The 27456-nt window shown below is 39.6% G+C and overlaps 1 protein-coding gene and 1 long non-coding RNA gene across 12 annotated transcripts in view; one reads left to right on the top strand and one right to left on the bottom strand.

The window, feature by feature from the left end:
• NPAS3 (neuronal PAS domain protein 3) overlaps positions 1-27456 on the top strand; it is a 637919-nt gene that overhangs the window by 425755 nt on the left and 184708 nt on the right. The gene's annotated exons all lie outside the window — the stretch shown is intronic.
• On the bottom strand, positions 1445-6913 carry LOC307204442. Its single transcript, XR_013833695.1, has 2 exons — positions 6527-6913; positions 1445-2100 (listed from the first exon to the last, which is right to left on the bottom strand). It is a non-coding gene; the product is annotated as an uncharacterized lncRNA (long non-coding RNA).

Below are 27456 nucleotides of genomic sequence, written 5' to 3'. Positions count from 1 at the left end.
TGTCCTGTAGTAGTAGCAGTAATATTATAATAATAATAATAATAATAATAATAATAATAATAATACCACCCCACCCATCTGGCTGGGTTTCCCCAGCCACTCTGGGTGACTCCCAACATAATAAAAAAGCGATAAAATATCAAACATTAAAAACTTCCCTAAACAAGGTTGCCTTCAGATGTCTTCTATACGTCAGATAGTTGTTTATTTCCTTGACATTTGGTGGGAGGGCGTTCCACAGGGCAGGCGCCACACTTCAGGTATACAGGGCCAAGGCCATTTAGGGCTTTAAAGGTCAGGCCCTGCTTTGAAGCTTCCCATGAACATCTTGTTGGCTATCGTGAGAACAAGGCGCTGGACAAAATGGGCCTTGGGATTGATCCAACAGGGTTGCTCTTATGATGCTATGTTCTTAAATGAGTTCTTAATTGATCATCTCAACATTCCTCCCTAATTTGCAAGCCGAAATTCTCACCTTAAAATGCAATACTGCCCTTGTATCCAGTTACCCAGGACACATAAAGGGTTGCAAATTGTCCTTTAAAAAAAATTCTTGCTAAAAAGAGAACAGTACAGCTGCAGACATAATAAGAGCTAATAGAGGTGAAGGGGAATAAAGGATAAGTTGTTGTTTAGGCTGTGTCCTTTTAAAAGCAAAATAGGTGAAAGCGAACTGGTATATTTATGTACTTTGCTTGTCCCATAATGTAACCAAGCTCTGAACGTTGGATTTCTAAGTATTTGTCCTAAGGAATGGCAAATAAAATTAGAGCAACAGCACACAAGAACAAGGTCAAATAAATGACAGTGCTCAGTCTATTTGTGAAGCTATTCTGAAAGGGAACCAGGGTGCCAAATGTGCTTTATTTGAATAATAAAGAAGAATTAGATTCCCCTGATAACTTGGCCAAGGGCCAATAAATCATTGGAGGTTAAGGATGCTTTGCAACTGCTATGTAATTCCTTTGCTTTTCTGAAGCTTTGACAACTATGTCCCACCTGTTTTTTTTTATGCAAATGAAGTTGAGGCTAGTATCTGCTTATTGCATTACTTTATGCTACATTTGGTTAAAATATATTTTCGCGGAAATGTTGGCATTTGCATTCTTTTTGTGTGCTCCAACCCAATTTCCTATTTTAAAATACAGTTTTTTGATGGAGATAGCTATCTAGTATATTTTTAAAGCCTCATAATGAGAGCACTAAAACAAATAAACCCTACTACAGCCTTTTTCTTTTTCTTTTTTTGCAACACAGTAAATTTGAACGCCACACGCCAGAGTAATGAGTATTCATTAAATTAATCCACCAGTATTGATAGCTTTTCATAGACATTTGACCTCATTTAAGAATAAACATTAAATAAACATTATATAATTAAACATAAAATATGATTCTCTGTAGTCATATAGCTCCAAGGAAGATTTTTTTTTAAAAAAATAACAGCAACAAACAAACACAAAATTAAAGTATTTATTAGGCTGGGGGGTGTTGTTTTTGTTGTTTGTTTAGCTGAAAAGAGAAAGGGGGAAACCCTTTTAAAATATAAATGCACTGAAGGATTGGGGGACCACAGAGAAAAGAGAAGTATCAAAATAATTCAGAAACAGTACAAGTTACAGTGGCACATTATCAATTTACAACATTTAAATTGATAAATGCTTGGTGGTGGAAGGCCTACAAGGGCACTTTGAAAAGCAAATAGCGACCTGGTGAAGAAATTGATTTCCCCCCCCCCCCTGAAAATGACTGCATGATGCATCATTTGACTGCATGCTGTCCAAGTGCTTGACAGAGATAATCTCAGCAATCCCACGGGTGACCTTATCGTTCTCACCAGGGCAACTTTGTCTAGGTTCTGACTTTGTGCATGTCAAGGTTTCTCCAGGCAGGATCCTAAGGGGGGAAAAGTTCCTCTGTTCGATCCAGATATCGAACCACTCTTCAAGGCACCCTCCTTCGCTATCTCCCCCTCCCCCAGAAAGGCAGGCTTGTTTCTTTTCTTCATAATTATGAATGAATGGAACAAGAGAATATATCTGCAGACACAGTATCTTTGCTGAAACCATTATTGTCTCTTCGGTATAGTTCAGCACAGATCTTAAAGGAGAAAAAGATACCTGCCATTAGAGGTTATCAGACACAGCTGAAAAGCGCCAAAGCATATTACAGTCTTCTGAATAATAGAAATATGCCATCTGCCTTCGTTCATTCTTGTGCCCAGAATTCCTTACAGTACCTCAGGTAGTATTCTGTTGTTGCAGCAGCACTCGGCTTGGTCGCTTAATCAGCCACCCCCTCTCACCTTCCCCCAATTAAAAGGTGCCTTTTCTCCCACAGTTTTAAGGCAACTGTGGTACAAGTGACACAAGGCATAAGCATCAACATCTGCATAATTTGGCATAGGCAACCTGTAAACAACCTTCACTTTGTCCGTAATGTGATCCGAAACATTTTGCTTCTAAAGCAAAGTTACCGGTCATCCGTTCTCCATCGCACCTTGGCACAGCTATATAAATCACTCAAACGCAGCGTCCGGTTTTGGTGGAGATTACCTTTTAAGAGTTAATCACTGTGTACTGTTTTGCTGCTTGACACATTTGCGGGGATGCTGCAAATGCTATTCTCCTTTTTGATACCTCCCAAAGCTCATTACCCACTGTCTTAGACACCTACAATTCACCATAGTCACCCACTTTTCCCTCCTTCTTTCATCCACAACATTAATTCTGAGTGAACAAGACGTGCTTCCCTGCTTTTGACAAGATTTGCTGCGGTCTCAAGCGACAAAAACCCAACACTCATTCCGGATTCAGAAAGTAGGATTTATAACAGCATTTTAATTTAATGTTGGATGTCGAACATATAAAGAGATCACAGTAGTACTAGAGCTGAAAATTGATGCCTTTTTTATTAGTGTCCTCTCAGAAGTGGGTGAGCCGCTGTTTGTGCAGTGGAGCACAGAGCACCACAGTCAGATGAATGAGGATATGCTATCTGCAAGGAATCATATTTCAAACCACTGCCTACTTCTATTGATGTGCTCAGAGTTGAAAGGTTATGCTAGTAAATGCCATCTGAATTCCCAGCATTCGGAATCTGTGGAATAATCCACTGGCTGTCACTTTGTAGCCAGTGCAAACACAACGCACGTTGCTTGTTTTACTTTACTTTTATTTTATTTTATATTGGAAAACTCAAAATTAGCTTCTTGTGACTGATCGCATTGCCTTGCTTATTTTCCCTCTGTGTGTTTATATAGTGCCTGGAATATTGCTTTAAATGTTCTGCAGAATAGACAGAAATAGGTATGACTGAGGGAGCTAAGGGAATCCAGAATATTGTTTTACATGAGACTCATGTCTTCCTTATTTGTTCTTTGGAACATATTTTACCAGCCATTGAGGCTGAAACACTGAAATCCTTTATGCAGAGGGGAGTCACTAGTTATAATGAATTGTGCAAATTCTTAGAGTAATAAAACACAGCCTTACAGTGTTACCATTTGATGGCTGGAAACTATTTTCCTGTTCTGTAATAATTCCAGCTATGAAATGTTAGAAGGAAGGTGTTGCAAGGACATTTCCACCCCTCCTGCTTCTTACACTTTCCCATAATAGGAAGAGAAGAAACGGAAATCTTACTAACAGCTTATTTTCTTCAGGAAAATATGTGTGTCTGTATGTCCCTGTGTTTATTTTAAGGAAATGTGTTCTACGTGTCAGTCATGCATAGGTCTCAAGACATTTAAATGGAAGTAAGCTGCATTAGAAGCAGTGAGATTTACTTCTGTGTAAAGGTTGCAGCCCAGAACTCTGAACCTGACTGAACACAGGAGACAACACATTACTGTCCTTTGGGATGACAGGTGGGATATAAACAAATAAATAAACAAATAATTTTGCTTCCTATGTGGCTGAAAGTGTGGCTTACTTCTCTGCCACTAGCCATCCAGCAGAGTGTTTTTGAGTGGTGAATAAGCTCATCCGGCAGCCAAGAGCATTGATCTAATATAGCGGTTCTCAAACTTTTTTTCTCTGAGCCACACTTTCAGAATAAAAAATCGTGCCACACCGGTTTTTTTTTTATTGATAAGAAATACAGAGGAAAGCATAAAGAAACAACTCCTGGCAGTGCCTGATTTATAACATAGAACCCAACTATTTTATGAAAAATTAGTTTGATACTACAAAATACTATACCACAATGGAATATTTAAATGTTTCTTTGATTGTCCTTGAATTTTCCCATCTTCTTTGCCGATCTTCTCATGCCACACCAGTGCCACACCCTTTGGGAACCACTGCTCTAATAAACCAAATATAAGAGGGTATAGCCTTATTTGTTGCTTTTTATGCTAGCAGCCTCAGATTCAGTCTCCTTGTTTGAAAATTACTGCATTCTTCCACACTGGGGCTTTGTTCAGTACTATTGAAAAGGAGAGACTTTAAGTATATGCAGTAATCCTCACCACAATACTGTGACTCCAGAAACTGTATCGCATCCCCTCTTAACCTAATGGGTAAATTCTGTCAGGAGTTCAGCCTTGAAAATAACTTTTTTTAACTAACCCAAGAAATGTGATTCATTTGAGTCTGAGCTTTTCAGGACCTTAACCTTTGAACCCATTTTGAATGTCAGGACTCAATTATAGAAATATGACCTCATCAGAATATGAGCAGAGTGACTTTCTTTAACCAACCTCCATATTTTGGGGATCAGGATGAAGAAGGGGATCAAATTTAAAAAAAAGTGACTTAATACAAAATAATATACCATTAATCATTTTGCAATGAATTCCAAATCACTTAGACTGGAACATGCCTCTCCTCTGTCCTGTCCAAGTTACAGATCAAACAAATTAATGCAATACAATGAAGGCTCTGTCTAACACAGAATAGAAAATAACTGGTCTTCAGTGAGAGATGTAAAATATACCGTCCTATAAACATAAACTTAAACATAAACAATATAAATATATATATATATATAGCTATAAAAAGAAGCATTCTGTAGAAACAAACCAGAATGCCATACTGCATGCACGGCAGTAGAAATATAGAAGACTTCTCAAGCTACCTATCCCATAACTGAGCATGCTCACACCCGGCTTTTTGCTCTTTGATATATAACATGCAGTCAGTGTAATAATCTCAGGCAGGCAAGCAAGCCCCAATAAGAAGTAACGACTCTCTGGCAGTTTTGTGGTTCATTTATTTACAAACTACATCCAGAGTGCGGCTCTGCCGCCCTTTCCTACGAGTTGGTCACAATACATAGGGCGCCAAATTCCAGTCCTTCCTCTCTTGCAGTTCTGTAGCATCTTAACCCTTTCAGCTCTTCTGGGAGAAGGTGGGTGAACTCCCCTCCCCCGCTTTCAAAGAACACTTCCTCTGAATGCTGTTTCCCTCCTGGTTGCATAGCAACCCCCTCAATGTCTTCTATCTCCTCCCCTCCCTCTGCCTATGATCTCTCCGAGTCTGGGAACTCTTGATAAAGGGGGGTTGGACTAACCCACTCCTGCCCTGTTTGTGGCTGCAATCTCTCACTTCCAGAGTCAGACTCTGGCTCTCTTTGTACTGGCAATCCTTCATCTCCAATGTCAGACTCTTCCCAGGCGTTTGATTTAGCCATGTCCTTGACAGTCAGGGGCAAAACCCAGTGGTCCCACTAGTTCAGGAGCTTAACTTCCATTGTCTCCTTTCAGCCCCACTATCAGCACTAGGGAGGCAGCAATCCTAAGGATTGGGACTAACTATGGAGATCAAAGGGAATTTGTTGAAGCTTTTAGTTAGAAGCCTGGGGCTGATGGAGAACGGAACACCCAGAATAATGAATCCCCCCCCCCTCCATATGACTCTCTCTACAAAGTTTTCCTCTCAGCTCCTTCTGCTGGAGTCTGAAAAACAGATGTCATTCAGTAGGTAAGTTAATGTAGTGGCTGACATAATACTCTTTAATTACATTCTACTTATTTCTTATTGGGACAGGGCCTGGGACAAAGCTTCTTAGCCCCAAAGAGGGAATTTATTGAACTTGGTGTTAATGGATCCCAAATAAAGATAATAGATATGCTTCTGTTGAGCAGTCTTAGCATGAGGTTGGAACAGTGGCTCCCATCCCCCCACCCCCACCACTTGCAAATTGTTGAGGGTCTTAGCAGAGCACTTAATGATTTTATTTTATTTTTGGCTGCTTTCTGTAGCAATTATAATGCCCTGTGCTGGGTACTATATGGTTTTTAATCATATTTTTATTGCTTCTTTTATTTCTTCCATTTTATTTTACTGTATCACAATTTGAACTGTATGGAATTCAGATTGTAAGTGTCCTTCATAGTGGACCTGTTGGTCTATGGACCACTGTTTGGGAACCCCTGTGTTAGAATTATAGTGTTGTCCTTTATAGGAAATTCACATTATCTTCCTCCAGCTTTCTAATTGTGAGGTTGTTTGCCGCATTATTTATTTTATCATTTATTATATTTATATCTTAGCTTTCTTCCATTGAGCTCAAAATGACTTACATGGTCTTCCCAGCTAGTTTGAAGGCACTCTTCATTTCAGCAAGGTTTTCTATCATACGGCTTATGACTCAGCCTCAATGATAAAATTACTTTTACTTATGAAGAAATCATGGCTGGCCATGTAACGGTATTGGATTCCTCGAGAGTTGGTTTTCCCACTTGCGAAGTTCACCAGATGAGACTGCCTGGTAGGGAACAGAAAACTTGTGGGAGCTGTTCACAAGATACTCCCCTCACCGAAATGTATCTCACCATGCAAAAATAATCTCATGGAAAGAAAAAAGGAACAATGCTATGAAATGGTGTGTACCAGATATAAGAAAGTGCTGTTGCTGTCCGAACAACTATGCTGTCATATTTGGAGTGACACTGAAAAACACTGGTTTCTGCAATAAACTCATGGTGCAAGATAAATTGTTAGGAGTGATTTTGTGAACTGCTTCCCCCATAACCAGCCACAGGAGTATTGGTATGCCAAGCATGTGGAATGGGAGAGCAATCTTTCCAATTGGCTACAAATGGGGAAAGCTTACGGAATCAAGGGTGGTGACTATGAAAAGAGACTATTATAAATTAATTTTATTACAATCATTTTTTAACATACTTACTGCTATCTCTTGGATTTTCTTGGCCGTATCTTATAAAAACTGAAGTTGCACCTCCACATACAGACACACATATTTCAACTGTACCCCTGTGTATATATTCCTACAAACCTAGGAGACCCTGACAAATTGGACTCGAGATTGTGAGTCTTCACATTAAAAATTTGTGTCACAATAAATGTGAGTCTTCAGGTGCCAGCAGAGTCCATATTTTAATGCAACGGACTAACATGACAACCCATCTGGAATGTGCCTGTCTGAAGATGTTATGACACAATGCACATGCTTAGTATTACTGCATGAAGAACCCTTTCAGACTGGAAAGTCTTCAGCTTCCCAGAAGGTGATATGCAAGTTCATTTAAAAGAATGTATGGAATTCAGAAAAAATTATGTGAAATAAAAACATACTTTTTACAACCCGCTAATTAAAATTGACATTAGTAGGTTACAGGAGACTAAGGAAAGGACAGTGCCATTTTAATATTTGAAAACCTTTTCACTTCAGCAGAAAAGTAAATCACGTAATTACTGAGATTCTTTAGCTGTTTAATAAAAACACAGGCCTGCAACCTTTGGTAGCATGCAGAGAATTTAAAGGGTTGAGCTGAAGAGACTTCTAAAATGTCATAACAGCACTTTAGTAAGAGGTGATAGCCTGTTATTATCTAGGATGCACAGAGAGGTACTCAAGTAGTTTTAAAAAGTAATTAAAAATAAATGCAGATTTTTGAGCAATATATGTTTGTGCTTTCTTTAAAAATATTTTATTATAAACATTATATTACAAAACACGCAATAAGAGAACATGAAAAAATGGAAACAAATATTGCTGCAAATTCATGTGTTGTTTGTGTAAAATGTAAATTTGAACAAGTATTTCCTGTGAATATATGTAGCATATAATCCTACATTCATAAATAGATTTTTATTCTTATAATATTGACAGCCTCTTCGTACACATTACTGCATCCATTGATTTTTTCCAGTTCCCCAAAAGCTATGAATAGTTGCCATTTCTTTGTAAGCGTCTAGATAGCCTTTCCCCTTCCAAAACACACACACATAATTGCTGTGATCTTGTGCATCAACATTATTGTTGTCAATTCTCAAACCCAATTTTTCAATTTGTGCTGCTGTCCTTTATATTAACATCAACACCTGTGCCACAGCTCATAAGCATTTACATACAAAGAGCATAACAGAATAATCATATAAAAATAAGCATTATCATCATCATTTTTATGGCTTCTCTTTCAAATAAAATGCTGCCTGCCTTAGTGTCGTCCAATCGCTAATTTTCTGTTGGTGCACTTATAATGTTTCAGGATGGCTGAAAATTGCCTTTTCCTCTTCTTGCAGACTGAGTTAACCCAAATTTGGTTCTGGGCTTCCTTCGTCCAGTGCTGGCCACTTTAGTAAGCTGTACAACAAGTTCAGGAAGGTTTTTATTTTATTTTTTGGTTTTAACCTTCAAAGGAATTTAGTTGAGCAGATGCTACACTGAACTAGTCAGAGTAGAAAGGAAATGATATGGCTTTTAAAGGGCACATCTAGCATATCTACTGGGCTAAAGTAATTCTGGCAATGCTTCAAAGGATATAACTTTTGATGGTAAAGTAGGTAGGCTACGGAATGAAATCACATATGGCAAGCTGTCAAATTCTTCCTACACTTTCAGTACATTTATATAAGTGCAAATGGATGCTGCTTAGATGGATTTCCTAGCAATTTCCTGCTAAAGATTATCTGATATTATTTGACTAAATTATGTGTGTAAAAGCTGGGGACAACTTTTATGATCAAATATTTTGAAATTAGTTTTCCTTTTTGGTGGATTATCTGAAATATGAACTGCAATTATATTAGCACTTGGATGTGAAGGACTTTTAAGGTAGCAATTATATGAAAGCAAGAGAACTGAATTGTTGTATATCAACGAAGAGAACATTTTCACAGGTCAATTGTGTCAATAGCAGATCCTTCTCATAGGTACCTCATTCTTAACCTTTTGTTTCTTATTCATTCTAAAGATATATTGTTTGAACTTTAATGAGGATGTCGCTGATTAGACATTCTGAAAGGAGTTTCATGCTTTATAATCTATTGGTATTTTATCTTCTGAGGTGTGCTAGTTAAACATCCAAGTATCAAACGTTGACAAGAAACTACCATTCTGTTTATAACTGACAGGAAGATAAACTGGTTACAGGAAATGGGAAACTTTCAAATAACATTAATTAATGTTTATCTATCATCTATCTATCTATCATCTATCTATCTATCTATCTATCTATCTGTCTATCTATCATCTATCTATCTTAATGTTATCTATATAAAAACTTAACAAGCCTTACTTATCAAGGACATGGAAATGCGTGATCCCTTCTTAATTTATGAATACATGTTTAATACATTAAAATCATAGAATTGTAGACTTGGAAGCGATCCCGAGTGTCATCTAGCCCAACCCCCATCAATGCAGGAATCTCCACTAAAGCACCAGGCTCTGGAGATCTGAATTCATTTAAAATAGCTAGGTGTTCCCTTACCACCTCTTTCCCTATATTGGGCTGCAGCTCTTTCCTTGCATCATTTATTCTGATATCGCCAGGTTAGGCACTGCTTTCATTTTGGGTGAAGACAGAAGCAAAGTAGATGTTGAGCAATTCCGTCTTCTTTCTGATAAGGTAAAGGTAAAGGACCCCTGACAGTTAAGTCCAGTCTTGAATGACTCTGGGGTTGCAGCACTCATCTTGCTTTCCTGACTGAGGGAGCCAACGTTTTTCCGCAGACAGTTTTTCTGGGTCATATGGCCAGCATGACTAAGCCACTTCTGGCGAAAACAGAGCAGTGCACAGAAACACCGTTTACCTTCCCGCCAGAGTGGTACCTATTTATCTACTTGCACTTTGACGTGCTTTCAAACTGCTAGGTGGGTAGAAGCAGGGACCGAGCAACGGGAGCTCACCCCGTCGCAGGGAATCGAACCGCCGACCTTCTGAATGGCAAGCCCTAGGCTCAGTGGTTTAGACCACAGCGCCACCTGCGTCCCTCTTCTTTCTGATACCCAGTAGCATCTCTCCATCTTCTCCATGCAAGGGACTTGCTTGTTCTTCCTCTTGCTTTGAACATAGCAGAGGAAACTTTATTATTATTATTATTATTATTATTATTATTATTCTCTCTTGCAATCCTGAGTACATTCTGAGCTTTGGCCCACCTGACTTTCTCCCTGCAATTGTTGCTTACCTGGGTATACTCTTTCTCAGTGATTTCCCCCTGGCAGAATACTCAACAGTATGCAGTAGCAGCAAACCTCCCCACCCTCCTCAAATCAAATCTTGTGATATGGTAAATGAAGGGTGGGAAGAACAAGCAAGCAACCATGCTAAAAGAGGCATTGCAAAAAGCAGGAAGCTGAGGTGGTGGCAAGGAAAAGGAGGCCCTTATTCAGGGCTGCAGTTGCTGCTTTCAGTCAACAGGTTGCACCATTCTCCAGGTGAGCAAGAGTGTGCTTCTCTTTCGTCTCTGCTTGCTCTTTCCATGTCTGTGGGAATGAGGAGGGGAGGGAGGGAGAGAGAGGGAGGGAGGGAGGCAGCATCTAGTGGCCTTAGACTAGAATCCTAGCTTTCCAGGGAATGCAGCTAAAGGGCCTTAGGAAGCAGTCGATAAGTGCTTGTCCATTGGCAGAGAGGAAGGTCCACTGGCAGGCAGGACAGATTTCTCACTGCAGGTCCTCCAGGACACTGGAAGAAATATTTGATGACATATATATTCTGCTGGCAGTAGTCCAATAGTGGTGCATGTTGGTGGTGCATGTGGACCCCCCCAACCAGTGTTAGAAACTGAGATATGAAAGCTAGGAGCTAAATGGCACCGTAAACCTAGGTTATGGGAGCGGCAACTGAATGTCAGCACACAGATTTTTTGTAACAAGAATACAAAGCTGAAAATGATTGAACTGAAGCCAAAATCTTCATGTTCATTTTTCTCATGGTCTAGTCGTCATTTGAAGTCTTCAAAAAATGAAGCCATGCTTCCCCTCCCCGCCCCCGCCCCCTAATATTCTTAAGAAGGTCCCTTCTGCAGTCTTCAGAGAGCGGCTGGAAGTGGGGAGGCAGAAAAAGGTCCTGCTTTCCTTCCACTCTGCAGACAAGCCCTGGATTCTCCCTACACTCCCTTTCCTTCATATAAATATATCTTTTTGGCACCACAATTAACAGATGTTAAATGTCTACACAACTGATGGGAGAGACACCCACCTTGAGTGTCCAGTTCGCAAACCTAAGACTTAAGGGTCCTTCAATGATCCAGCTCCAAAATTTATTTTTATTTTCAGCATCCCTGTGAGAGGCTGAGACACTTTAACATGCACTCCTTAAACCATCATAACTAACTGGCTAGTATATTTCAAATTAAAAGCACATCATACATTAAAAGTACATTAAACAAGGCAACTAAAACCTAAACAAAACATGTTGGGTTTAAAAGAAAAGAAAAAAGTTTTCAGGTCCCCAATCCATGCATGTTTTACTTGGGAGGAAGCCCCATTGAACTTGGTTGGGATTTACTTCTGAGTAACAGTGGCAATTTTAATCTGAAATCTTAGGCGCAGTACTGTGCCCAGAGCTCAGAAACTGCTTGCGTTTATGAAATTCCCTGTCGCAAAACGCACCTAGAACAATGGGAGTTTTGAATGTTGCTTCCAACCCCCTTCATTCCTTTAACATGACCACAGAAATCACCCAACACTACATTGGCATAGTGGAGTCTTATTGCAGTCAGTAGGAGTGAAGAAGGGGGGGGGGGAGCTGTCCCCTCACCTCTTGCCTGGCTGCAACAAAATGGTAGGACAATGGATGTGTCAATTGCTCCTCCACCAGATCTCTCTTTCCCACCTCAAGTGAATGTAAGGTAAGACTGCTCTCTTCATCTTATCCCATCAGTTTTATTCAGCATAGCGAGAGGAGAGAAATAAGTTATTATATAAAATAAAACAACAATATCCTTTTGTGACATTTCTTGGGCATGTCTGAATAGCATGTGCATAAGAATCCCTATGTGTGCAAATTCTAATGTGCTAAAATGACAATATCTAGTATCGAAGGAAACCTGGTGTTGTTGTAAGACCAAGTTTCTTACATTATGTATTTCAGATGAAACATTTTTATAGCTAGACATGAATTCATAGAACGGATTGTTTTATTATATTTCATTGTAAAATTTTCAACCCTTTCAGTTGGTGGAACATTCTCCCAGAATGCAGGTTTTGTACTGATATGATGTTTCCTTGCTTTGGGCATGGCCTGCCCCTACTACTGACTGTAATTTACTTTTTGGTCTCTGTCGCCTTGAGCCTGCCTTCTGACTAGTTTGTTGAATGATGTGCTAATCCATTATATTTTTTAGACAAGTGTATCGACCAGTATAAACAGACTGGAGGGCACAAACCTAAATGAAAGCTATACTTCCTTGAAACATTTAAAAAGCTCCTGCAGTGGTGGCAGCATAAAATAACTTTCCCTCCTTAAGTTTGAGGGGGAAAATCTCTCTATATAAAATAGAAATGGTGCAGGGGGGTGGGGAATGTTGAACATAAACCAGACATTATTCACAAAAGCATATTTAGGTATTCTGTGTTGGATTAACACATTAGGTTAGAACAGTTTATATGGTAGACTTATTACAATTTAGCGACATGAGCTAGACTAAAGAAGGAAGGGGAGTATTTGGAACCCATTTCATTATTTAGACATTGAGGCTGACAATTTTTTTATCTTTTTTATTCTTCTGTGCTCTTTAGCAGGGTTTTACAAACATTTCACCTTTTTTTCATCCAGACCTAGGCATGCTTTCAATTTACCCACTGAACTTAATGGAACTAAGATAATAGTGACAATAATCATCATTACTGTGCAGTCCTAATCTCCATAGGAGCTAACTCCTAGGGGCCGTGGGGGCATCAGCCCCCACAATAAAATATTTAAAGGGACCAGGCCCTCACAAAGTTGATGGGCATTCCCACTCCAATGGTGTGTGTGTGTGTGTGCACTGAATGATGTGATCAGTTATGCGGGTTGGGGCTTACCTGTGCCCCCACAATATCTTATTCAAGATGGCACCCCTGCTAATCTCTCATCCATGCCTTCGGAGGGGTTTAGGATACAATTGTGGTGACCCTCTGTTGAGGGTAAGAGGTCGACTGCTGCAGAAGCCCCTGCCATACTCCACAATACCAGCAGTCTGTGGAACTTTTGAGCTGGGACATGGGTGATTTCCATAAGGGGCCCAATTCTCAGGCCCCGAAGCAGCAGCAGCAAAAAAATAAGTGGAAAAAAGACTGGGGCTTATGGTGCTCCAATTGTTCCACTGTTCTGTTCTGCCCTGCTGTTCCCTCATCGTGGCTTAGAATCATTCTGCCATTTAAGTCCCATTTATTTCGATAGCTGATCTCTAAGCACGAGACTAAGAATGAACTCCTGAGCAATTTCTGCATCTGCCCCTGATGGCAACAGCAGCAGAAGGGTGGGCAAGACAGTTGGACCAGATCCTACAGTCATGTTCAACCAATGTTTCCAAAGATTGGGTTGCCCAATAACAGTGACGTTGACTTGGGATTCAGGGCCCTTCCCCACCCATTTTGTTTCGTTTTTCATGACTTTAGTATGCCAAGCATACAAAATTTATCCACATGTTCTTTAAAACGGAGTAGAAATACAATATATATATTTGTGCCATGAGGTTGGCAGCTGTGGGCTCAGTGTGGTCTACTCAAGTGTTTGATGCCCTATGCACATAACATTATTATTATGAAACATAAGACCCCTTCTCACTCTGACAGAGGCACATATTGGTGCTAAATGTGTGGACCTGGTCTATGGGTTGGGCCACCTTGGGGGTAGTTTCATGGCCTGTAGCTGGTCAGTCAAATCCTGGTTATTTTAGAGGATGGCAGTCAGAAACAGACCAGAGGGGAGACTGCATTGCTTCAATCCACACCTGGGGTATAAATAAATGTCCAGGCGAAAGCCTCATTTCCTGTTCATTTCTTTGCTAACAGGTCCTTTTGTGTGGACTCCATGCCCCCATCCCACCCCTACAAGTGTCCTTAGGATGTTGGCCACACAGGCCAAGCCACCATAAAACTGCATACTAGCCATCCTACCAGATTAGTTTAGTATCTGAGGACAAAAACTTTGTCAATTTCATATCAGAAGTCAAGTTGATAGTAACATCTTGGTCATGATGTCCCTGCCTGCTTCAGTGGTTCCAGCCTGTTTGTGAAAGCTGCAGTCTTACTGTTGTTGTTTAGTCATTTAGTCATGTCCGACTCATGTTCGTGACACCGTGGACGCCCGGCACTTCTGTCTTCCACTGCCTCCCGCAGTTTGGTCAAACTCATGCTGGTAGCTTCGAGAACACTGTCCAACCATATTGTCCTCTGTCATCCCCTTCTCCTTGTGCCCTCCATCTTTCCCAACACCAGGGTCTTTTCCAGGGAGTCTTCTCTTCTCATGAGGTGGCCAAAGTATTGGAGCCTCAGCTTCAGGATCTGTCCTTCCAGTCAGCACTCAGGGCTGATTTCCTTAAGAATGGATAGGTTTGATCTTCTTGCAGTCCATGGGACTCTCAAGAGTCTCCTCCAACAACATAATTCAAAAGCAGTCTTACTAGCCGCAGCCAATAAAGTTGTGGTCTGTTGGTAGCCAGCCTCATGTGTGTGTCCCATTCATCTCTTCGCGTCCCCATTCTACACCACAACCATAGAGAATAAAAATTCCCTGTGTAATAAATGCAACAGAATAAAATTATCCTTAATATATTTTAGATTTTATAAAAGAAATATGCCTTTGGTATTTTTTCCCCCTTCCAGTTTTCTTTTCTCTTTCTGCACTTATGTTTTTATGGACATGGGTCAGATGGCAGATTCTTTTAAGCACCCCAGTTTGGGGGGAGTTATTCCCAGGAAAGTGTGGCTACATGTAGGAATAGCTTGTTTGTATGCTATAATTCTCCATGCAGTTCCACTCTCATGAACAACCATGGATAGACCACAGAGTCTTTTAGTAACATGCTATTTGGCCATCACATCATTGGATGTAATTAAAACAGGTGAATCCCACTGTAATCAGCTTTTAAAATATCCAAGAAATCTGACCAATGGGTTATGCTATAATATGGACAAGACAGTGAAGGTAGAGAAATGTACAGATACACACAGGCCACAATTGTAGACCCAGCTGGCCATATTTAATCCCATTGATTTCATTGATTTTGCAATTCTCACAGCTTGAATTGTGTTGGTTTCTGTGTGACAGTCTGCTTTCAGAAAACCACTTCTGAATTTTGAACTGAACTTGTAAATGGAAACTGGTGCCCTGAGAAAAACCCAATGGTTGTCCCAGCAAGCTCAGAGAGGAACAACAAGGTGTTCCATTCCTTCCTCATTCTTAGCTGGATTGCAAACCAGGGCCATTGCCTGCACTAGCTTCTCTTTCTTCCTGAGTCGGATTACAGGAAGGATGATGGTAAACAGTGAGAACCCTCCTCTCATGGAGGGATTAGACCTTTGAATCTAATCCCCTGTTATTTACCTAGCTTTAGTGTCTGCTGGAAAATGCACTTGGGAGATATCAGTAACAATTTATTTTTATTTTTTTTGAGTGCACATAATCATACGCAGGGCTTTTTGGGAGAATGAGAGAGGTGTTCATGGTAAGTTGCAGCACCTCTTTTCCTAGAAAAATAGCACTGATCATACATAGTTAAGCAATTATTATTATTATTATTATTATTATTATTATTATTATTATTATTCCCCGTCCATCTGGCTGGGTTTCCCAAGCCACTCTGGGTGGCTCCCAACAGAATATTAAAAACACGATAAAACATCAAACATAAAAAACTTCCCTAAACAGGGCTGCCTTCAGATGTCTTCCAAAAGTCAGATAGTTGTTTATTTCCTTGACATCTGATGGGCGGGAGCCACTACTGAGAAGGCCCTCTGCCTGGTTCCCTGTAACCTCACTTCTGTCAGTGAGGGAACTGCCAGAAGGCCCTTGGAGCTAGACCTCAGTGTCCGGGCCAACCAGTTGTACTTGTGGGCAGCTAGCTACATATTGCTTACGGTCTGGATATTGTTGTGCCTTTCCACTCATCGTAAATTACACATCCAGTAGATTCAGTAGGGCTCAGACAAGTATTGCTAAGGAGGATGGGGTTGTATATCCAGATTGGCAGCCCCCAGCAATAACATTATTAAAATAAAAATGCATGTATTATTTAAATAGTTCTTTGAGAGCCTGTGACTCAAAGTAGGACATGGGAAGAAAATGTTTCCCTCATACAGCTGAAGCAATTTGTGTGTAGAGTATGCTGTGTCTGTAAACTCCAAGCAACAATAAATATTGATACATTGTGCCTCGCTTCAGACATGCTCTCAGTTTCCCTAAATTGCGGAAAAGAGGAACAATAACATGTACTTATTTAAGCATATTAAAAGCAACAAAAACAATTGCTACTGAAGAATTTCCCTCCTTTGTCATCCTCTATTCTGTTTTGCAAAAGAATACAAAAAAGCAGCCTACCAAGTCTTTGGCAGTTTTATTTTTATTATTTTTATTGCATGATAAGAAAGCAGTTAAAAATAATATTTGCTATATTAAGATAAAACAGCTTTAAGTACTGAGGCTATGCAATTAACATAGCACAACTAAGCAGTTAACTTAATTTTTAAAAATAAATTATAGCAAATTCAAATATTTGTTTCACTGGCGTCTATATAGTTAATATTGGGTTTTGTGGCGTTTTTACTGATAATAACTCCTACATCTTGCAGTGTTCCTGATAACATCACATACCCCTGAAAAGTTATTCTGTAGTTACTACTATTGCTGTTGCTTTAGGGTAAATAAGAATGAATTATATCGCAACCATGCCCTGTGGCAGATGGATAATAGAGTCGTCAGCAGAACAAACCTGCCCTACTCACTGTGCTGAATGACACTAAACAAATAATCAGTCAGATCAGCAGTGCATAGGGGGCTGGCCAAGGACTTGAGGATGACAGTGTACGTAGATCCAAAACTAAAGAGAAAATATATGCTGGGGTCTTTTATCTGAAACAAACAAAACTGAAATAAAAGCAACAGAATGTGACAAAACAATATCCTTTCATCTGTCTATATTTTGTACATTTGTCTCGCTCCCTCCTAATAGGAGCTCAGGGTTGTTATATGTGACTTTCCTCCTCAAATCAATTTTGCCGTCACAAGAACCTTGTGAAAAAAAGGATAGGCTTCAGTAGTTACTACTAGAGTTACTTGCATAAGGTCTCCGATTAACATTATGCCTCAGAATTTCCCAGCACAACAGTCTGCTTACTAATACAGAACGCTGGGTTTTAAGCTAGGTTTAAACTCCATACCCTCCCAAGTGTCCCTATTTTCCAGGGACAGTCCCAGATTTACAGAAGCTATCCAGGTTTCTGATTTGATCCTGGAATGTCACGCTTTTCCTTTGGATGTTCCTATTTTCATTGGAGAAATGTTGGAGGGGATGGAGTTATGTGACCCTCAAGTCAAGGAGATAAGTAACTATACAACCTTTAGAAGACATCCGAAAGCAACCCTGTATAGGGAAGGTGGTGTTTTTTTTTAAGGTTTAATGTTTTATTATGTTCTTATATATGTTGAAAGCCACCCAAAATGACTGGGGCAACCCAGTCAGATGGGTGGGGTATAAACGTTGTTGTTGTTGAATAGGACGTTCCTATTTTCATCAGAGAAATGCTGGAGGGTATGAAACTCTAACCTGCTTTTGTGCATTCAGCTACTACACAAGAGCTGATTTAGCTGCTCTGCTTTGCCGTTTTCAACAGCATGGTGAGCTGTTCATTTGCACCAGTTCACATTGCAGATTGGGCACTTGTCTTCATGCCAAGACAAGTTTGTAGTGACATAGATGAAATTGGCTGATCTGTCTGGTGAGACACTACACAGGAAGAGCTCAACTAGCCGTGATAACCACCTCAAGGAGAAGCTTGGCCTTTTGCATAGTGGCTGTAGTTTACTAACTGTGTCTTTGCCATGGAATAAGCTGCTAAAATATGGACATATTTAGCTGAACTGGCTTTTGCAACAACAGCAACCAAATGGCACACTCTGGCTAGCAAGTGTTATGCCATGTGATAATTCACAAACAAATTTGTGTAGGAAATGTTACAGATGGTATCTTACTCTGGTGAGCATATTAAAAGGTTAGCTCTAAGCAAATCTTTGGAAACATATTTTCGTCCCATGTGTGAGAGAGAGTTGTCCCATTGTGTCAGTGAATGAAAATGATGTGCTAATTTTCATTAACTCTCAGGCAGAAACAAAGGAGAGTGAAACACCTTCACACCTTAACAAGGAACCCTGTGCACCCAAAAATATTAAACAACAACAACAAATCATCATCATCATTTATCATTTATACCCCGCCCATTTGGCTGGGTTTCCCAGCCACTCTGGGCAGCTTCCAATAAAAGATTAAAAATACATTAAAACATCATTCATTTAAAACTTCCCTAAACAGGGCATGTATTGTGGCATGAACTTCCTTGCAGCGAAAGGATAGCTCAGCTACCTATCTGGAGTAGTTTACTTTAGTAGACACTCTAAATTATTCACAGCATTAGTTGCCCTGTTAGAGAATATTACTTCTCCTAGAAACTGTCATGAGAAACTTAGTTAAGTCTTGAATCTCTTGAGAAAACAAAAACATGCCCAATATTTACATTGCACCTGGGTTAGGCTTTTTTGGGTGCGGGGAAGCTTTAGATTCATTGTTCTGTAGGTTGATTTTTTAATTACTTTCTTTGAGGCTTTTTGTTTCTCAGTTCTAAGAAGTAGGGCATTAAAAATAAGAACATAACTATCAGCCAGGCTGCCGGGGGGGGGGGGGGGGGCGCAGAAGCAAAATTGTTAAGATAGCATTTCATCTGGTCAGGCAAATTTTACCCAGATTCTAGCTATGCTACTTGGTGCCAGCCCAGATGCCCAGATTCCTTCTTTTCTTCTTTCTTTCCTTCCTTCTTTTCTTCTTTAAAGTAAGGACTTGTTCGCATCTGATTCAGCTGTTAATCCACTTGAATTAGACCAGGATAGTCCAACCCTGAATTTGTATATGAGGAGCAATTTTGGCCTTTCCTGTTCATACCAGTAAGCATTCTCTTTTGTGTTTGCCCCTGCCTTCTAATTTGTTGATTCTGTTAAGTACTTAGAGGGCATGCAAACAGATAGTTGTGTGTGCACCACTTCTTCTTCTTCTTCTTCATTCCCTGTCCAGAGCACAAAAACACATAGCAAGACAGAGCTGTTCCACCAGGCCTTTGGCCAGGGCACAGCCTGACTCCCTCCCTCGGCAGTCTTCGCGGAGCTCTGGCCCAATGGTTGCCATTGGTTTGATTTGAATTAATTTTATAATGAATGATTTTAGAGTGTTGTGTTGTGTTGTACTGTTGTACTGTTTTACTGTTGTTAGCCGCCCTGAGCCCGGCTTTGGCTGGGGAGGGCGGGATATAAATAAAATTTATTATTATTATTATTATTATTATTATTATTATTAGTTGTCTCATCCATGCATTGAGATTACAAAGCTGTGCCTATCTAGTTGCCTCCTCATGTTGAACCCGCAGCATTTCAGAGTAGGCTGCCTTGGAGGTCATTGCTTTCAGCATCCTACCCAAATAGAAACCCAAATATTGCTTTCCAGGACCTCACAACCACATCTCCCCATGTCATTGGTGCTGACATGCACCACGCCAGTGACTTCTCTCTGTCTACCAGGCTATCTAGGCAAAGGGCAGCATCTCTTCATAAATATGATGGTTTGGGATCATGTTATCAAGATCAGGATCTCTAGCTTTTACTTCTGTGCATCCCTGAACAGTATTTTGAGATCCAAGGATATGAGCAATGCTCATAAAGGGAGGAGAAGTGAAAGCTAAATAAATTGGCCCATAAACTGTGTGTCTGAAGAGGATTTGTATGATAGAATAAGCCTCCATATCTCTGGGAAGTCCCGCAATATGCGACTGGGATTATTTACTTTGACTTTGCTACTTTGAAAAAGGAGATACATTTGAATAAAAGATGTGAAAAGTAGCCCTTTATCTCTCTTGGTTATTGTAATGATGAGACCTATGTGCAACAGGAGTACATAAACTGGAGAAGGAAATGTCATTTTTCACACTGATGATTTTAATATGCTTCAATTTAAAGCCATTCATAGTTCTAGTGACTCTGGAGATATTTTGGTTTCATTTTAAAATGTATGTTAATCCCTGCTTGGGATCCAAGTATTCTGTACTTTTTCCATTGCGTCATCCAAAGCACGTAGAAGTGCCAGCCATAGGAAAATAGGGCTGGAAAATATATCATTAAATTTGGAGCAAGCAGTACAACAATTCTTTCAGAATCAGATGTTGTAATCCAATATTTTTGGACAGCAAATTTGCAAATTCAATCAGATTTTGATATGTGGAAAATCACAATAGATGTGTTCTAGTTTCTAAAGATAAAATCATATCTTTTCTCCAGCCAAGAATTTTAGAAATGCTCTGGACCACCCTCTGAAGGTCAAGGTTGTGGTGCCCAGGAGAGGGCATTTTCTGGGGCAACCCTAAAGTTGTAGCCCCAAAGTTTTGTGGGGAAAGCTCCACAGAAGTGTGTCAGTTTTAATCAAATGCTGAAGATGCATCTCTTTACCCTGGCCTTTGACACTTGAGATATGTATTTTTAGGACTCAGTCTATTATTGCAGTTGTAATTTTGTTTAAATCTGTTTTTAATGTTGTACTTTGAATTGTTTGTGATTCGCCCTAGGAGCTTGGAGTGAAGGGTGGGTAATAAATATCAAAATAATCATCATCAACCCCAAAGGACGTACATTAGAGTAGCACAGCAAGGAGAATTCTGGAAGGAAGAAGCCTTTATGTAGCTGTATGCAAAGCAAGAACTGTGAAATATAACTATGCCTCTAATAAACATAGTTGGAATCCAGATTCCTCTTTCTAAAATTTGTGGTCCTTTGAACCACTCTCTACTGAAGGGTTCCATCTTGTCTTCATTTAGATGTTGAAGAGCGTGGAAGACAAGATGGAACCCTTCACCACACTGGCCTTCAGGGGTTATCAGTATGCAGATGAAGCTACTCTCTCATTTTTATCTGCTCCCAGGGTGGTAGAGAAGGTCAGTGGTGGGCAACATGTGGGTAAACAGACTGAATCTTAAGCTAGTAAAGCTGGAAGCACTGTGGACTGGTGGATCTGATACTTTGCATAGGGTTGCACTCTCAGCATAGTCCAGGAGTGCTTCTCCAAGATGCCCCAGCGACATTAATGGCCAGGCGTGTTTGCCAACAGCTTATGCTGATGCAGCACTTGTGTCCCTTTCTAGGGAAACTGGATCCAGCCACTGCCATTTATGCCCAGTCCAGAATGGATTGTTGTAATGCACTGTGCATAGGGCTCATTTTGAAGAGTGCGCAGAAATTTAATTGGCACTGAACACCAGGCACTGGGTGGTATTCAGCTAAGTTTTACTCAAAGTACACTAGCTGAAAATAGTGAACATGACTAAGTTAGGGCCATCAATTTCAATAGGTCTACTCTGAGTAAAACTTGAGTGAATACCTCCCAATAGTTTCAGTTGTAAGACGTTCTGAGCATATCACCCTAATGCTACTTCTGTTGCACTGGTTGCTAGTTTGCCATCAGCTCAAATTCAAAGTACTAGTCTTCACCTCTAAGGCCCTAAATACAAGGACTGCCTCTCTCTGTATTAACCTGATTAGCGGTTCCATTCAGCAGTTGAAGCCCTGTGATTTTACAGAAGTTGCCATGCAAGCCAAGAGAGAACCTTCTCAACCAAAGACTTATGTTATAGAACACATCGCCAAAAGATCTTCATGTCTCTTTCACTGCTTACTTACTTATAAAGGCTAGCTTTTCAAGAAAGCCTTTGGGTTAAATTAGCTGTGCCACTTATTTAAGTGTGGTAACACAGCCTTGCTATAACAACAACAACAACAACAACAACAACAACAACAACAACAACTTATTATTTATACCCCGTCCATCTGGCTGGGTTTCCCAAGCCACTATGGGCGGCTCCCAACAGAATATTAAAAACACGATAAAACATCAAACATTAAAAACTCCCCTAAACAAGGAAATGCTACATTTGGGAGCCTTCCTGCTCATTTTTCTGAGTGAGGCCCTGGATTTCTCCCCCCAAAGTCTTGCCCTGGATGGCATCACTGAGCAAATTCCATGGCTGAACTACGTGTGGTTTGGAGAAATACTTCCATTTGTGTGTTCTGAATCTTCTCCCGCTGAGCTTCATTTAATGACCTCAGGTTCTAGTCTTAGAAGACAGGGAGAAAAAATAAGTTTTCAGTCCACTTTCTCAACACTATGCCTAATTCTGTAACTTATCATGTGTACCCTTACTCACATTTTTTGTAAAATAAAAAAAAGACCAAATGCTGGAGCTTTTCCATGTTCCCCCCCCCCAAAAAAAAAAATCATTTTGCTTTCCTTATTCTCCAACATTTCCAGCTCCGAATATTCCTTTGAGGTGTGCTAACCAACACCATACACAGCGCTGCTCTTTTGCTCTGGAAATGAAAAGGCTATCTAGCATATAGGAAATGTGCTTTCCTTAAGGAGTCATAAGGGATGGGCTGTTAAGAGAAGTTTTTGTCTAGCCATCCTTATGAAAATCCTACCTTGACACATTTCTAAATGGTGTAGAAAGTGTGCCAGGTGGAACGCATCCAAAATCTACAACAGCTTTTCGTGTGTGTTTAGGAGACTGTAATTCTTTTAGCAACAATAGACTAATATGACAAATTACTTTTATTCTTGAACAAAGGGGCTTAATTTGCTTCCTGCTGTGATAGTCTGAAAACCAGGAATACATCGGAAGTGTGTGAGAACCCGACATCTTGAGCACCAAATGTGTTTGTTTAATAAAGCCTCTGTACAGTACTACATAATTTCTCTGCCACCAGAGAATTTTTTTCCCCATGCTCACAAATTATTTGCCTTAGTTGAGTGTATTCTCAGAAATTAGAGGCTTTCCCCCATCATGTAATTAGTGTTTTAAAAATAAAGCCAGGGTTTTTTTATGGCGTTAGGAAGTGAGAGAAATATAAGCCGTGTTTTTCTAATTATGAGACTGCTGTAAAAAGGCTCTATAAAGCAGATGCACTTTGCAAATTGGAACTTGGATTCCAGCTTCACAGTGTTATGCAGCGCAATCCTAAACTAGTTTATTACCCACGTAAGTATGCATAGGATTTCAAACTTAAGGTGGCTTCTTAAGGCGGCAATGATAATCAGGCATGATGTCAGTGCATTCTCAGATTTAATTAATTTCCCAGTTTGTAGTTATTTCAGATTTGTCTTCTCTGACTTGTGAAGTTTGAAAAGCAACTAGTATAAGTAAGGTAAACCAAAATAAAAACCATGCCTGGTGTTTATCCCACCCCCTTTATATCCTTCCTGGTGCACAAGAAGTTTAAAACTTACCATTTATTTTCAACAAAACAAGTCAAACTTTTTTGTTTGTTGCCAAAGGCTATTGCAAAAATGCAGAGAATGAATAGTGTACAACATGTATAAAATTATGTCTATTTATCTCTTTGTACGTATACATAGAATATTTTGTTTTTCTTATACATCCCATAGCAAGGTTTTTCCCCTTAGAGCATAATTTTCAACAACAAATGTAGCCAAATTTATAATCATATAAAAACAATTCAAAACTGCTAAAAAAGCATGTTAATCAAGGCTTCTATGGTTTATGTTAGTAATAAATAAATAATTTCTAAGACCCATATGCTTTTTCAACACCCCCACTCCTGTTCTGCTGAGTTGCTTTGTAGAAACACTGGGAAAGGTAGATCTTTGAAGATGACGTGGTACTGCCACGGGCAGAGCTATTCCTTGCCAGCAGGGGGCACCTCCACCACAGCTATAAGCCCCTCTAGGCAACGGGTGTGGGAGTTGCAGGACTGCTTTTTCCAGAGACTAACCATAAAAAATAATCTAAAAATGCCCACAAAATTGCTGATCACTCTTTGTTTACCATTGTTGAACCCAAATTTGCAAAATGTTACATAATTAAGCAATAATAAATATGCACAGGTTAATGAAAAGCCAGCTGATAGGAGAATACCAAATATGTTTGTTATTCTCGAGGGTGTAACAAAACTCTTATGTCTGCAGAGTATTTACATCCGAAAGAATCAGAATGATGGACATCTAATAAGGAGAGAAATGCAACACTGAGTCTGCTTCCTTCTTTTATGATCAATATATTTACCTTTTTCATCATTATAGTAAAATCATTTTAGAGTTCAGGCGAGTAACATTTGGTTTGATACATTTTTTCCATCTTATATAGTAGCAGAACACTAGTGATTCTTACGAGTTTTTCTTAATTAATTCTATTATCCATTAAGTAATATTAGCAAAAGTCCTTTTAAATAAAGAGGATTTTAAAAAGAAGTTTTGTTGGATAGACTTCAGTGGAGGGTATACATTCATGTGAATCCTGGAATTCAACTTAAAATATAGGGGTTGGAGAGGTCCTAGGAGTGGAGTGGGATGTGTTTCAGGGCAGACTGAAGGTGAGAGCATATTTGGTTAAAAAATCCAATTCCTAAAATCTATCCCTTCTTCAGTGTAAATCAACATTATTATTCTTAATGGGTTTTTTAAATTTTTGGTTTTGTGATAATTTCCCTCTATATAAAGGATGTCTAGACACTAAAATAATCCTATTTTTTTCTGCTTTTTCCTGCATTTCTTTGAGCTGGTATTCCGTGATAATGAAGTCCCAGGCTTTTGCTAGACACTGATTCTGCGGAGTCAGCCTCAGATTTCCATAGCCTCACAATTTCTAACTTGGCTGCTAATAGGAAAAAAAAATTAGTTCTCTATTTCTGTTCAGTTCCTTGTGGTTCCATAAGATGTCGTGTAGCAAAGCTGTGGTACTCAGTTTTCGCAATAATGTTGTTGATATAATGTACCACTGAAGCCTTGGTAATACAAAACTCTGCTGAAATCACCAGGCCTAGAAATACCATAGCCAGAGTACCAAGACATGAACCAGCAGAGAATACATATGATCCATCACTGTATGAAAATGCAGCCAGTCTTCTGGCATAGGCAAAGTTGAATCACCTTTTCCTGAAGACCAAGCAAATAAAGGACGCCCTGAATGATGTGGATGTCTAGTACAGGCATCAATTAAGGACTGGGCAAAATGGTGCCTTCATGATTCAGTCACCAAAGAAATGGAACCAACCCCAGGCCTACATCTGTAATTGAATTGCATTAACTTAAGAGAATTACCTTCCATGTTTAAATGAATGGGTTCTGTGATTTCCATTCTGTAACATCCAGAATGCAGGGCCTAGATGCAGCTACCGAGATGCAGGTACCTAGGATACTGATATACTGGGCTCACATCCAGGGAGGACCCAACCCTAAGCTTTGGGTTTAAAAGAAAAGCAAGTTGATACATCATCAAAGGAGTATATGAAGCCAAATGTGCAGCAATTTTTTTTTGTAAGATGTCAAGCCAGTCTGGCTATTCTAGCCTTTCGCAGTTTTAGACAATGAGCAAAGTCAGAGCTAAGATTGATGAGTGAGTTGTTTGGACACCAGGGGATGAACATCCCTGGTGTCCTAAAGAGCTGCTGCTTACAGTCTTCCTTCCTGCTTCCGTCTTATTTGGCAGTCCATTAACTCTCCACAGTTGACCGTATTCCCCCCTTATCGCCTGTTACCCACCCTTCCATCCTAGCAGCCAGAATTCCTCTTTCCTGTTGTGGGTTCATCTGAGATTGGGTACTTCCTAGAAGTTAGCTTGTGCAAGTATTACTGCATAATAAATGCAGGGAGATGTTAAAGACCCTGCCGCCCCACAATGGCAAATGCAAAATGTGAGAACTTCGCAAAGCCTTCCTGGACTTAAGTCCATTCCTTCATCAAGCTGCAGAACTGAGTGTTTTTTTTCTTTGTAGAGCTAACCATTGGCAGAAGGATATTGCAACAGGAGTGTCAGTAATAAAGAGTTTTCCTTCCTCTTGGGAACATAGTACTCTTGGGCATCTCCATTCAGGCTTTGCCTTTAATTTTCATTTTATTTGCAGCCTCCCACACATTTTGTGTCTACTTACAGTGTTTGATATTGCCATATTCTGAATGGCATGGTATGCAACAAATCACATAAAATTTAATTAAAAAAAGCAAAATAATATCATTTTGTGTTAAATTATTTGGGTTAAAATATATGTTTCTGTGCCTTATTTGTTGCAAAATCTACATTGCATTTTATTCATTGAGCAGTTCTTACTAGGTCTGTCAAACAGAACAAACAGAACTTCTTTTTTTAGATTAGCATTGTTTAGACAGAATTAATCAATTCGTATCAAGCCAACATAACCATCAACAGCTTGAGAAATTTGGCCATGATTGTCCTCTGAATTATTTGAATTGTTTATCCAGCACAAATTACTAATTCAATGGGGATCTCTACTAAGGTATGGCTGCATTAGAATGTAATGTTAAAACTATGGTTTATCAAATTGGGGACAAGCTATAGCAAGCCTTAGACTTGAGTGCTTCTCTCTCTTCCAACAGCTACACACAGAAGGGCCCAAATGTGTTAATTTATGTAATATCCAATATAATGGTGGTTTATCTTAGTGATGGTTTACTGAAACAAGCCAACCTCAAAACTTGGGTTATGAAGCTACCTTGTTTGAAAAAGACATAGCTAAGACTGATCATGATTTAAGATTGGACATAATGTTAAAAATGGAAGTTTCTTATTTTAGCCATGCTGGGCAGAGGGGAGGAGCGTAAGGGTCACTGCAATTCATTTCATGACCCACCATAATTTATTGTGTTCTAACTTGGCCAATGAGTATTTACTTTGTAGCATGTACTTTACACCAAGATACTCTGAAACCAGCCATACTCCGAAGCAGCTTTTAAGGGATCCCAGCATTAATGTGTAATGTAGCCCCCCCCCCCAAAAAAAAGCTTTGGCAATACTACATCCACATGCTATAATAAAAGAGGCTTTTCTTCTTTCTCAAGAAGCTTGGTTCATGGGTTCTAGACTTTTCCTTACCAACCTGGTATCCATGAGACTGCCTACATCTATCTGCTTTAGAAGTTTAGAGTTAATGGGATATAATTATAGAGACAACAAATCATTGTCAAGACTTCTCTTTCTCCTGTAAATATATTTAGTATCTCA

The sequence above is a fragment of the Podarcis cretensis genome, assembly GCF_951804945.1.
Source record: "Podarcis cretensis genome assembly, chromosome: 1".
Classification (NCBI taxonomy): domain Eukaryota; kingdom Metazoa; phylum Chordata; class Lepidosauria; order Squamata; family Lacertidae; genus Podarcis; species Podarcis cretensis.
Note: the sequence above shows the minus strand (reverse complement) of the source record. Positions and strands in the feature narration are given on the sequence as shown.